Source organism: Drosophila albomicans, chromosome 3 (assembly GCF_009650485.2).
Source record: "Drosophila albomicans strain 15112-1751.03 chromosome 3, ASM965048v2, whole genome shotgun sequence".
Classification (NCBI taxonomy): Eukaryota; Metazoa; Arthropoda; class Insecta; order Diptera; family Drosophilidae; genus Drosophila; species Drosophila albomicans.
Genome location: NC_047629.2, coordinates 27,130,743 through 27,144,209, shown reverse-complemented (window position 1 = coordinate 27,144,209; position 13,467 = coordinate 27,130,743). Strand labels below are relative to the sequence as shown.

Genomic DNA, 13,467 nt, shown 5'->3' with positions numbered 1-13,467 from the left:
TTTTTGCTCACCAAAATGAAAACGCCAACAAGCAACAAAGAACGTGAGTTGCACAAGCGGGGGAGATGAGGGCTGGAGAAAGGCAAGAGGCAAGACGAAAACCAGCGTGCGTGGAGTGCGAAAGAAATTATAGCAGCTTCGTTTCAAACGGGGCAAAAGTAGGGGGCGGATGTAGCATGCGGGCGTGGCACGTACTTGGAGTATTTTGGCAAAATTAAAATTTATGAACAGATAAAAAAGCGTTAATGGGCACTCGCTGGGGTCAAGCTGGGGCTGAGGCTGTGGTGGTGAATCTAGATGTGCGTGTGTAACAGTTTGTAGCGAGTGGCAAATAAAGTAAACGCTCGGCAGGAAAAATTAAAGGCGATGGTGTGTGGGCGGCAAGCCTCCACAACTTCAGCCATAAACGCTGCATTTTTATTTCGAGGCACAACTAAGAGAGACACGACGACTACTTGCCAAGCCACTTGAGAGCGCTAGGAAGCAGAAGCAGCAGTGGCAACACATTAAAATTCACCAAAAATAAACAATGTGGCAATTTTGTGAAGTAAGCAAAACAAACACACTTCAAGTACAAACTAAAGATGTGGATGTGGGGGGGCTGAGTGTCGACAAGGCAAGAAAAAAGCAACAAGAATGTAATTAATTGTGTTGTAAAGTTTAATAATCCCATCAGCAAGCGGCAACGAGTGAGACTAACATTGACTAAACACTTCAACATTGTGTCATTTGTCGCCTGAAATACGACTAGGACGATTCCATTTGTGGTAGCTCCAACTACGTGTTAATGACTTTGAAATACTTTTATTGCCCCTTTTCTGAGGCTGAGGCGCGTCTCTATTTTTGTGGCAGACGCTTACCACGTGTTTTGTCAGCCATTTCCATTTCCATTGTCAGTCAGCATGCTCGGTTCGCAATTCTGGCCATTATCTTAGCTGGCAGCAACAACTTGTACGCGTATACAGAATGCTAAAAAGCCATATTTTTGCTCTTGAAACAATGTCAAGTCGTCGAGAACATTTTTAAGTGGGCCCTCCGCGTCGAGCCAGGGCCAAGTAACCAAGCAAGCAGGCAGCAGGCAGGCAGCAGGCAGTGAGACCTAATGGTATTTACATGTTGTTGTTTCAGTTGTCGTCCTTCGACGAGTTGCCAGTGTCATGCACGTGTACAGCAACGAGTTGGGAACCCAGAGCACTTTGCCAGGATGCAAATACAACTACACGTACGATGTGGGAGGCACAACCAACTGGCAACTGGCAACTGGCAACGGGCAACTGAGACTGTCTGACTGGCCCTGGGGTCGAGTGGCAGCAGCATAATGTGCCTGCCAGCCTGACTGCCGGCTCCTGTGTCGTCCTTAAATGTCCCTTTAAATGTGCGTCTAATTATGTTTACGTGCCATCCAAAAGTGACAACCAAAAAACTTGCTACAAATGGCTGAATTTTAGAGAGCCCATGATTTAGGTACATCTGAAGCAGCAGCTCTGAGGCTAAGTAGCTTGCTTGGCTTGTAGCTTGGCCTGACCCAAATCCATGTGTTGACTTCTTGTTAATTATGCAACTTTGGGTAGTCAACTTCGCGCCATCTTGGCTGATTTGGGTTACGGTCAAAGTCCCTTAAAGAATATTGCATTAAATTTTGATGGATACAGCTAGAGCAACAGCAACAGGTTCGACTTCTAACCACTTTCACATTTATCAACTTCACGAAAATGTGTCCAAGGTGTGAAATTACCAAAAAGTTTGCTGGTGTCGAAACCCAAGAAGGCCAAAGAAGGCCGCCGGCTTGTGTTTGACAGAATACCTAATGAATGTTCTCGTATGAGGTTACAACCATTGGAAAAGTTTCTCATTTTTGGGGTTATTAAATGAATTTTGTAATGGCATATTTTCAATATTGGCGGCTTCTCTAGCTATAGTTGTAGTCGTAGTTTTGTAGTTCTGAAGTTCATTTTGAGTGTGGCCATAAATTATTCATTGTGCTAGGGTTCAACAGCATCAGCTCATTTGTTGCTCAGCTGTCGTTGCGTCAGGGAGCAAACTGTTTCTGCTCCTTTTGTATCAACATTAATTACTTTAAAAGCTTCCCAGCCACATCCTGCACCTACTATATTATATATATTTTTCATATTAATATCGCATATTGCCACGAAATGTTAATTAATATTGCTGTCGAACAAGCAGAGGAAGCCCATTGGGAAATGCGCTTATATGTGGGCGTTTGAATGGGCGTGGCAAGGCGATATGTTGGCATTTAATCACAAGGACATCAAAAGGCAGCTTGCCAGGTAAGGCACTGTCAATACCAGGTATTCAATTATAGCGCATTGTGCCTCGCTTGAAATGAAGAAATGAGCAAAGAAAAAAATAAAAAATAAAAATATGTTATAATATTGACTCCTTGAAGCGAGTGTGTATTACGACGCTGCAAAAAGATAATATTTTATTCGAGCGGCAGTAAAATGCAAGCGCGAAACTTTTGGCAAAATACAATGGCAATTTTTTCCAGCTCCAAGATAAGCGAAGCGCAGAATGTCTCGATGGGTAATTAGCTATTCAGGCAAGAATAACGTTGAGCACTCGTTTTATTGGCTCGTTTTGAAACTTGCTTTTGATGACAGTGATTAAAGCATGAGAAGAGAGCGCGTGCTCTTCCCAAAATTAAAGAAAGAAAAGAATTAGCTGTACTTATTCTCGCATTTATGATTGCTTTTTAAGTAATGCTAGCATACCCTAACAGCTGAAAAGTTGTTACCAGTTTTGACGGGGGATCAATTTGCGGTATTAGAATTTCAGAACTTCCCCTATTCAATTTGCAGTAATTGAGCAATTTTTAAGAGTTGTTCATTTCGCTTTCTTAATACATATTTGAAGGGTATTTGCATACCTGTGTATTGGGCCCAAGAGTACGCCTTTGTTACCCGCCTTAATATGTTTTTAAAAAATGCATTACGACAACAACAGCAGAGAGGAGGAGAAAAAGAGAGCAGCAGCCACGAAATGACAGGAGAATGGCTGGCAAAGTGGGCCTCTAATGAGGGAAACTCATTTGGGTAAAAGCACAGAAGCAAAGCGCTCTACCATTAAAAAGCATAATAATAAATACTTATCACAGGACGAGGAGGAGCCACAAAAACGCAGCTATGGCGAAACACGTTGTCGCATATATGCCACGCCCCCATCCCGAATACGCCCCCCTTTGCCTGTCCAACGACCAACAAACGGCGCATATGTATGGGGAGCAAATGTCGTAAAACAAATGTAAAGTGAAATTGCTTTTGCCGCTGCCCGCGACCTGTTGGCTCCACGCCCAACAAATGAACACGACTCGCAGCCTTACGTGTGTCTATGTGTGTGTGTCGTCGGTGTATCTGTATGTGTGTGAGTGGATGGTAGGTGCGTGTCGACAGACGGATGCGGAAACGGATGTGAAAAGTGCAGTCATAAATGCGCCGCCGCCCGTAAGACTTTAATAATTGTCGAGTCGAGCAAGTGAGCACGAGGAGGAGGAGGCGGTGGCGGAGGCGTAGGCGAGGGGAATTGCTTCGTGTGGCACCGCCAGCTACGCCTGGGACGCTATCGTCGCTGCCGCTTTCGCTGTCGCTGTCGGCGTCAACGTCAACACCAAAGAGATGAAAATTTGAAACTCGCGTATTTTCTTTTATTTTATGACCATTCTTCTTATGTTTTCTTTTTTGTGTGTGCTGTTTGTACTTTCGGCTTCCTCGACAGCTGTTTCCAAGGGGCTGCCGACGCTTTCTAATTATGACAAATGCTAAAATATTGCCCATGTGTGTGCGAGCGTGTGTGTGTATGTGTGTGTGTGAATGGATATGCGTGCAGAAGATTCAGACTGCCAGTTGGGGATTTCTGATTTTTTACTTGCTTGTGTTGTTTTATACTCGACGGATTTCATTTAAGTCTCAGAATAAACATAAAAATCCGTTGCAAATCCGCGCCACACGTCATCTAAATCAAATCCTTATTGCCGCCATCTTGTGTTTTCATTTAACACACAACCGAAGGCATATTGTGTATGTGTTGTAAAAAGTGGCGCCCAAATTAATATAGTACCAAGAAATACTAATATCCTTTAATACCAGCATTTAAGCGAACACTTTTCATTAAAGAGCAAAAGAAACGCTTTAAAATTGTCCAACAAATATACTATCTTAACTTTAATTCAGAATTGTTTTTAGAGATATGAAATTTATTTATTTATACATAAATCATATTTAGAAAACTGATAACATCAAATTATAATTTTTCATAATTTTTGGAAAATATTTTTATAAATTCGGCGACATATCATAATAAAATTCAACACTGAAAAAAAAGTTTCAAAATCAAGATTTTGGTTTTAGTACTTGGAATTTTGGTGCGCCAACAATATGAAAGCATTTGAGTCCAGGATCCCTCTCTTAGGCTGCAATGAAGAATGGTGCGCGACACCTCAATCAACTGAGCTATGAACGTAAACACTCAAAGCCAGATAAAAACTTTAGAGGAATTTCGATGGCATACAGAATTTTGTAACCTAAATCCGTATTTTTGGAGATTTCTGGTGTTCTTAGTTTTATGAATTTATTCTTTGAAAAATACAATTTTTAAAGCGAATGTTCTTGATTTTTGAAACTGTTCCTTTGTTTTCAGTGTAAGAAATATTAAAAATTGTACAAAATTAATCCTATTACAGTCACTGCCCTAAGGAGCTGATAAAGTTGTTTGCTGTATCAAAAATTAAAGATTTCAAAGATAGCTCATTTGCATGAAGATCTATCAAATTACAAAAGCGAATGTGCCATAAGAATACTAAGTAGCTGTTACACAAATTATCCCGAGTTAGGAAAGCCAGCCACAGCAGGCTTGTTGTCGTTCTTTGCCTTCGGGCATAATAAATAAGCTTCTATGGTATTCTTGGCGGCCATTCAATATTTTTCAATTATGGTATATACATGCGATGTGTCTCCAACTTTTGCCATCTCGCTGTTTGCAATTGGTGTCGGATGTTCTTTATGTTGTTGTTTTTCATGTTTCTTGTGGTCGGCTGTTGTTGTTGGTGGTCAACTTGTGTTCGCCAATGAAATATAAAGTTTAAATTGAATTTTTGCGGTTTGTCATTGTCTACAGGCGTCATCTATCGTCCGTTTGCATGCAACACGAACGCACATGTGTCAGCCTGTCCTTAACTTTGGCACTTCTTTCTCCTTCTCACTCTCTTTCTCTCTCGCTCTGTCTATCTGCGTCATCACATGCATTTTCCTTCCATCACTTTTCATTCTGCATTTGCGGTCGTGTTGTTCACGGAAATGCGTTTCTAATTCAATTTGCTGTCAACAAGCTTCCAAAAAAAGTAAAAAACGAAAATAAAAATTCCGCCCATTGCGTTTTCATTGCACCAAAATAGAATGGGCGTGACACGCAACAATTTGCAGCGCGCGCTCTCTTGCTTTTTGTGGTTTTGGGAAATTATTTCGCTGTAAGTGATATCTTTTAATTTGCGGAAATTGCAAAGCGAATCCTTGGTATTTTTGGTGTTGGTTTTGTTGATGCTGTGTGCCAGAGGAAATACGACTGTGAATTGTGCAGTTAATTTCGAAATTCCAGAGATTCTGTTTACACAGTGTTTAGGCGGCACGACACGAAACGAAACGACACGACAACACAAAATTCCAAATTCCAATTGCGCATCAGATAATAAATGGCATTGAGGACATCCGCCATTGCAGACAAGTTTTGTCGCCGGACAAGCGATGACAATTAAAAATTATTCAACTGAAATTCATTTCAATTTGCAATGCAATTAATTCGCAGATTTGCCGACAATGATAACTAGCTCTGCAATTTACATGCAGTGACAAAAACGATGACATGTCCTGTCGATGCCAAAAAGTATGCCATAAAATGTTCAAGCTTGAATATTCAATTTTAAATTGTTGTTTGTTTTATTCAGACAAAAATTGAGCAAACACTGAATTGAGTGAATTTTAATAGCTTGCACTTAACATTTGTTATAAGTGCGATACTCAAATTTAAATTGCTTGCACTTAAATTTCGCTTAAGTAGAACGTCCTATTTGTTGATGATTTAAAAACAAACTTACTGACACTTGAGAGCTCAACAAGCCATATCTCAGCAATCAGAATCAGAGAACTCAAATTGAATAACAGCGTTAAAGTTGAAGTCACTTTTGTCAGTTGCCAAAGTATTTATAAAGCGCTTTCCTCACATTAAGCTTAATTTTTTATATCTCTGTCTCTGCGTATGCGCAATTTGCCACTCGTCTCTGCCTCTAGTGTCGACTGCTGGCTGCCGACTGTCTACAGCCTACAGTCGTCTGTAGAGAGTCGAGTGTTGAGTGTTTACAAAGCAATTTGCGTGGTCTACCGAAAACGCTTGAACCAGTTTAATTCGATTGTTTTCATGTCTCTGAACATCATTTTCATGCGGATGGCAAATTATGGAAACGGATTTTGTTTGTCTGATGAGTCACGATAACTTGATTTATTACAGCTACGAATAGCACTTGATCTTGATTTTAATGCATACTTTGGGCTTTTGTATGTTTAGGAAAACATCCTATATGAAAAATGTATAATAAATAACACTTCATCAAAAAAAAATAAGTATAATCAAATAGAAGAAAATTTTTGATTAAATTGCCAGCGACAGAAATATGCTGAGTCTACTCTAGACAAGATATTCCAGGCCATCTCATGTTGTGGACTTTGACACCTTTATCTATTGCCAGACAGCTGCACAGTTGCAGAGTTGCACAGTGCTCGGAACTTTAATAACTTCAACATTACGCAGAAATGTGTCAGAAAGAATGAGGACATGATGTGTGCATACTCCTCTGCTTCTGTATTCTTAAGTGCATAAGTCGGAAATCATACCAATCCCAAGCACATACGAGTACTTATATGGCATCTACTTGCAAATGCGCTCAAACAATGTTTTGCTTTCAGACCGTGATGCGAGGGCTGCTTTTTTAGTCATTCATTATTTGTAAAATCATTATAATAAATTTTTAATTGAAATAAAAGATGTTTAAATGCAAGAGTGCACTCTGAACACATTTTGAATAACTCACTAAATTGATGATGGCTTTTTGTATTAAATACATTTTTAGAAACTTATTCAAATTTGAAAAATTTACTCTAAACAGATTTTCTTCTACTTTTCTGTTTTAAAATTCATATTATTTATTTATAATATGTACTTCGAAAAAATTTAGACCATCTTATTAAATTTCTGATGACCAACAAAACTAAGTTTACTTATTAAATAATAAATATTATTAATGTTGGAAATTTCAGTATGACTTAAGTGAAATTGCATTGCAAAAGTCAAAATGATTTGTATTGCGTATATAAATATCGATTAATGATGTATCGGAATTATGTAATCAAAGTGTTTAATTAATTATTTTGCTTGTCTGGTATAATACTTAAATTTTGTATAACTATCTGTTTCAATAATTAATTTATTTGAATTATTTATTGAATTAAATATACTCTTTTTTCATCAAATAACTTATAAAGTGAATAGTTTTAATTTATTAAGTGCAGAATTTACTCTGAACACTCGTATAGCAAACATCTTAAAGTTCGGTTTAGTATTTCCAACGATTGGTTGAATCAAACCTCGCACAGCTGAGTCGCATGGTTGCGTATGTCGGTCAGGTAAGTCGCATCATGTGACCAACTGCTCAAGTGCTGTCGATGCCAGGCGTCTCTCTTGTATCATCAGCAGCAGCCGGATAGCCACACAGAGGCTGTGGCCAGTTTAAACGCATCCCAAATATTTGAGCAACGTGTGGCGCACCTTGTTTTAATTAACCACTGGCCACCAGTTGCTATCCGACGTGCTAATGTAATCCTCGTCATTTTAATTACAAAACTCCACGAGCTGACGCTGGCATTGCGCACGGTTCAAGTAGGGGTCGAAAGTCTTTGTTCCAAAAAAAAGAAGGAAAAAAAAGGAGTTCAGAGTCGAGCTCATTTAATTCACTTGCTACGCGTCTCGTAAAATTAACGTAGCATACTCTACGGGGCGCCAAATCCAGCCCTGAGCCGCTTAGCATTGTTTTGCACGCTGCACGCTTCATTCTCAGCCCAGCTACCAGCCTCCGGGTAAGTCATCGTCATCATGGGTGACTTGACTGCGACTGCGGCTGCGGTGGCCATCGCCATCGCCATCGCCATTGCCATCCATTGCCTGAAGCCAGGGTCGAAATGTGGCGCCAACATCCTATGTAAGGCGATTTGCTGCTCGTCCACGCTGCTTAATTAGTGAAACTGCCGCCTCGACACATTTGACCGGTGCTCCACTGCTCGACTGTTCGACTGCTTGGCGCGGCGGGGCCTTCGCTTTTGGCTCAAAAGCCTTTTTGCATTTAAATTGATGGCGCCTTCTCGGTTGCTGTGTGGTTGTCGGTACCACAGTCGGACCCTTCTCGGAAGGAGGCGCCCCATTGAGTTCCACGTGGCTCTTCACGCCCACCAACAGCAACAAACAAAACTGACTGATGACGTGCTGCCCTCTTGACGAACTTCTTTTACCCGGCACACACTTAATTATACGCTTTAATTGGCTGACATCAACACCACGTGAGGCCAACCATGGTCGAATGCCCGACAAATGCCATAAGCCAGGGCTGTATTTGAGGCAGAAGCAGATTCAATTCAGCGGAGCCGAATTCAAATGACTTCCACACAAATGGAAACTAATTGAAATTCAAATTCTCATTTTTGGCCACACTGGCTCTGGCTCAAATACTCAAATTCTCTCTCTAAGCCACACTATTCTGCGGTTTTAGTAATGACAAAGAACACACATAAATTCCGTCTGACTTTTGTTCAATTCAAATTTAAATTGAAATTTAAACAAAAACAAATCTAGGGACTTAAAAGTTTTATTCTGTCTGGACATTGATTGAAATAGATGTTTTAAAAGAAAATCTGCTTGCATAACAAGTCTGATTGCGTAATAAAAGCAAAGAGAGAAGAGCATTTTATACAATTCGAATATCTCTCTAATTTGAAATTCGAAGTAGTTCAGTTTCGCAGCAATAGTTTTCGTCTTTTCGCGTTTTTTGTTAATTTTCAAGGAGATAATTTTAATCACTCTTAACTAACGAACAAGTAAGAAAATTACAGTCGAGTGTGCTCGACTGTGAGATACCCGCTACCCATTTTTAATAAAGGCAAAATATTGCGGTATCATTTTTAAAATATACCGAAAAAACTAAAAATACTAAAAATATACCAAATGCCAGTTTGCCGGCCAAAGCAACTCAGACCCCTAGTAAGTAGGCGTTTTTGCTCATACAAAAGTATTTCTTTAATAACTTCCACAATTTTTATCTGATCGCAACCAAATTTATCAGGAATCATATACTCAATCAAATACTACTATAGTAGTTATTGTATATACCAAAATTCGTAACTCTAGCTTTAAAATTACGCTTGTTATTCGATTTTTTTGATTTACTTTATAGGGTCGGAGATGCCTCCTTCTACCTGTTACATACTTTTCCTGCCGGCACAAAGTTATAATACCCTTCTACCCTATGGGTAGCGGGTATAAAAATAAGAATAAGATAAGTCAAGTGTGCTCGACTGTGAGATACCCGGTACCTATTGCGAATAAAACAGTACAATACTAATTTTAAAATATACCAAATTAATATACCACTAAAATATTATAAACTTAAAAAAGCTATATTTGGTATATTGATATAGTACTACATTCAAGATATACCATACAGCGCAAAATATACTAAACTATTAGTCAAAGCAACTAACATCCAAAGTGAGTAGGCGTTTTTCCCATACAAAAGTATTTCTTTAATAACTTTATTTTTGTTTGATCGCAATTAAATTTTCAGAAATAATAAAAACTGTAAGTTGCACTAAAAATCAACCTTCAAATTTACGACAGACAGACATGGCTATATCGTTTCGACTGTTGACCCTGATCAAGAATAGATATACTTTACAGGGTCGGAGATGCCTCCTTTCGTCTGCTACATACATTTCCTGGAGGCACAAAGATATAATGAGTTTGCTAAATTTAATTTGGCTACCGGATTTATATATCGCATAATTTCCAACATAGTTGTTAGGAATTCTATAATAGTTCAAGCTATGTATACTATTTTGGCCTATTATTATTATGTTTACTCTACACTTAATAGTCTGTCAAACCATTCGACAATTGAGCAATGACGTTCTTAGAGCATTGCAGTAACTTGCAAATACAATTCCTTTAATGCTTACTGTTATTCAAGCCTAAATTGTAACATATATAACGTACTCTACATATGTGTGTGTATGTGTGTGTGTGGCCCAGATGCTGTCCATAAGATATTGTCCCACTCAGCAAAGATGTTTTCACAATTCTGTTGCTGTGACAACCATAATTAATACATGCTATACATATGCCTCCAGGGGCAGAGCTCAGAGTTAGAGTCAGAGTTTACCCTCACTTAGGCTCTGTGTCTGACACTGGGCTCCCCGAAAATATAATTACAAAAACAACAATATCACTGAGCAACGACAACAACAACAAGAAAATGGTGAAATGAAGATATGCTTTACGAATGAGAATGAATATGGTAGCAAGGCGAGAAAGGGTAGCGATGAAGACTTGTAATAACAAGCAGTGGGGTGCCTTGTTTTTAATAAAAATAAATCGCAGCATGTGGCGGCTGTGTGAGTGTTTGGAAGAGCGGCAACTGGTTTCGTCAATGATTGAGAAATCTCCCAACAAAGGACAAAGAGAAGCACACCGCGTTCCTAGATGAAAACACATTCAGCTACAAAACACACACCGACGAACACAACAAAATAGGCATATTAAAATATTTATGCACACATTTAAGTACACACACAAGCAAATACATATATAGATATATATGTATGTATGTGTGTATATCGCATTGACGTTGGCAAAAGGGGCGTCAAATTTGGCGTAAATATTCGTTGATTCAGCTGGGCGGTACGTACATATATGCAAATTTTGTAACTATGCATATGAAAAACAATTTGTAACTGCATTACTTATTTTTTAAGCTACGCGCTGGTGCAGCATGAGCAGCTTAAATATTTATTTTATGCCACCGAAAACATATTTTGCTAAACTATGCAATGAAATGTAAAAATTGTTCATTACAATTTTAGTTTAAGCTGAGAAAATCCCATTTGAAGCATTCAATACACTATTAATTAGGGAATGGATTTCGAGAATTAAATTTAGATTAAAGGTAGAAATATATAGAAATAGTGTCAAGTTAAATTCTAATATTAATATAAATTGTGCAATGGAATCAGAACTATGTTATTTTAGATTATTTATTTAGTTAGTAGAAGAGAAGCACTTTATAATAATTATTGTAAGTTAAGCTATTTAAACCTAATCCACACTCTTGTTTCTTTAATGTGCTTTTTAGCTCTAGATACTGCAATTTAATGAATAAGAAATAAGCTTCAAATGAATCCCTCTTAATCGTTACTTCCATGAACTAAACGTTTGACTTGACGATAAGTTCAACTGACTGCGTCAAGTGTGTGCACATACTGACTGTGTGTGTGTGTGTGTTTGTATGTGACTGTGTGTGTGTGCGGGTATGAATGTGTTCTACTCTCAGTGTGGTCTTGATGTTTGTAAGTTTAAGTGGTAGATATTATTCAAAAGGAATTAAGACTGAAATGAAAAGCTTGTCGACGATGATGAGAGGAGGAAACGGTGACTGAAGAGCACTGACGACAACGACGGCAATGGGCAACGTGAGACGTGTGACGTGCAACGTGAGAGATGCCAAACGAAAGCTGCTGTGGAATGGCAACCGCAGGACGAACGCTTTTAATAAATATGACTGTTTACAGATGCAGCTGCGTAGGTGTGGGTGTGTGTATGTGCGGGTATGTGTACTAGATGTGTGTGTTTGTGTGTTTACCTCTTGTTTGTTCTGTGTACGCAGTGCTTGTCATGCAAATGTCAAGAGAAAAGAGCAACAACTCGGTGAATGGGCAAAGGGAGAGAAAGAGAGGGGTTTAATTACAAAATCAAAATAAAAGCCATGCGTTAGAAGGGAACAACTAGATAGTAGGTAGATAGTTGCCCCTTTTACTGCCATTTAAAGGCGGCCTTTGCATAATGTCAAACGTCAAATGTAAACTACAAAGATCCACGACGCATGGCGGTGCGGTGAATGAAAGGCAGCTAAAGTGTCAACATAATAACTTCATTACTATGGCGACGTCAGTGAAGGTGACGCGTTTGCAGATGCAGACGAAGACGCAGGCGCTAACATAGACGCGAACGAGGTGCAAAGGACGAAGGATACGCGAAGGAGAGGCCAATCTAAACACAAACAGCAACATCACATGCCGCAACTGCAACTGCAACGATGATTGGGTTAGTGGCAAACGTAATTCGCCATGAACCAAGAGCCAGATATGCAAATTAAGACAGGAGACGACTAGGCGGAACATGAGTGGTTAGCATATTTGCTCAGTTGCGGCCCAAATGAGTTTGGATAGCTGCACATAAATTATCCTGCAGTGCAGTGCAATGGCTCATAAAGTAAACCGAAATTACGGAAATCCATCTGATTTTGCTTTAAAAATTACTTCTAATCAAACTGCTATTCATCTGTTTTCTCGCTATTCTATCAATAGTTTATGCCTTCTAACATAGATTTCAAAATCGAAGCTTCAGTCAATGCGATCAGAGAGAACTAAATAGTCAAGTGTCGCACAAGTGTCGCAAATAGACAAAATGCAATACAACACTGTGGCTGAGCGGAGCTTACTCGTATGTGATTAGCTCATTTGTATGTTAGCCCAATCTGCACGTTGTTGCCACACCCACACACACATACACAGACAACAAAGCCTAGACACATACGCATCGCATCGCATGGCATCTGTAGCTAAGCCATCTCATCAAAATCCTAATAAATGGACATATCAAGCGCCAGCCACCCAATGGAAATATCATTTGAAATTCCATTTGGATGCTTGTGGTCGTCTAGTTTAAATATACCCTAGGCATCATGCTAAATCGGGTATGAACGAAGTATGTCAAAAGCAAATTTAGCTTTATTCTAAGTTGCTTGTGTTTTAAGTCTTTTATGTTACAAGTTGAATCGCAGTTTAATATTCTCACTGCAAGAAGTTTTACGATGTTTTTATGGCGCAGCAAAAACATTAATGTTTTATTATTTTTAATTGGGTTGCCTTTATAATATGTTTGGCCACTAGTTTGTGCAATTATCTGGGGCCACATTAAGCTCGCTTTTATTTCATTCCAAAGCTGAGTGTGTGTGAGTGTTTAATTCTCTGTGATGCTATCCAGTTAATCACTTCAATAAGCATAGTAGTTTGCCAACAAAATTTGGTTGGTCGGCTCATTTATCAGCTGCTCTTTAAATACAGTCAACATGGCGTATGCGCGATG

General features: G+C 39.1%; 1 long non-coding RNA gene across 1 annotated transcript; it reads left to right on the top strand.

Annotated features, from left to right (window-relative positions):
* The first annotated feature begins 9,864 nt into the window (after positions 1–9,864).
* Positions 9,865–12,939, top strand: LOC127565745 (uncharacterized). Its single transcript, XR_007955099.1, has 3 exons — positions 9,865–9,906; positions 11,456–11,927; positions 11,987–12,939. It is a non-coding gene; the product is annotated as an uncharacterized LOC127565745 (long non-coding RNA).
* The last annotated feature ends 528 nt before the right edge of the window (positions 12,940–13,467 follow it).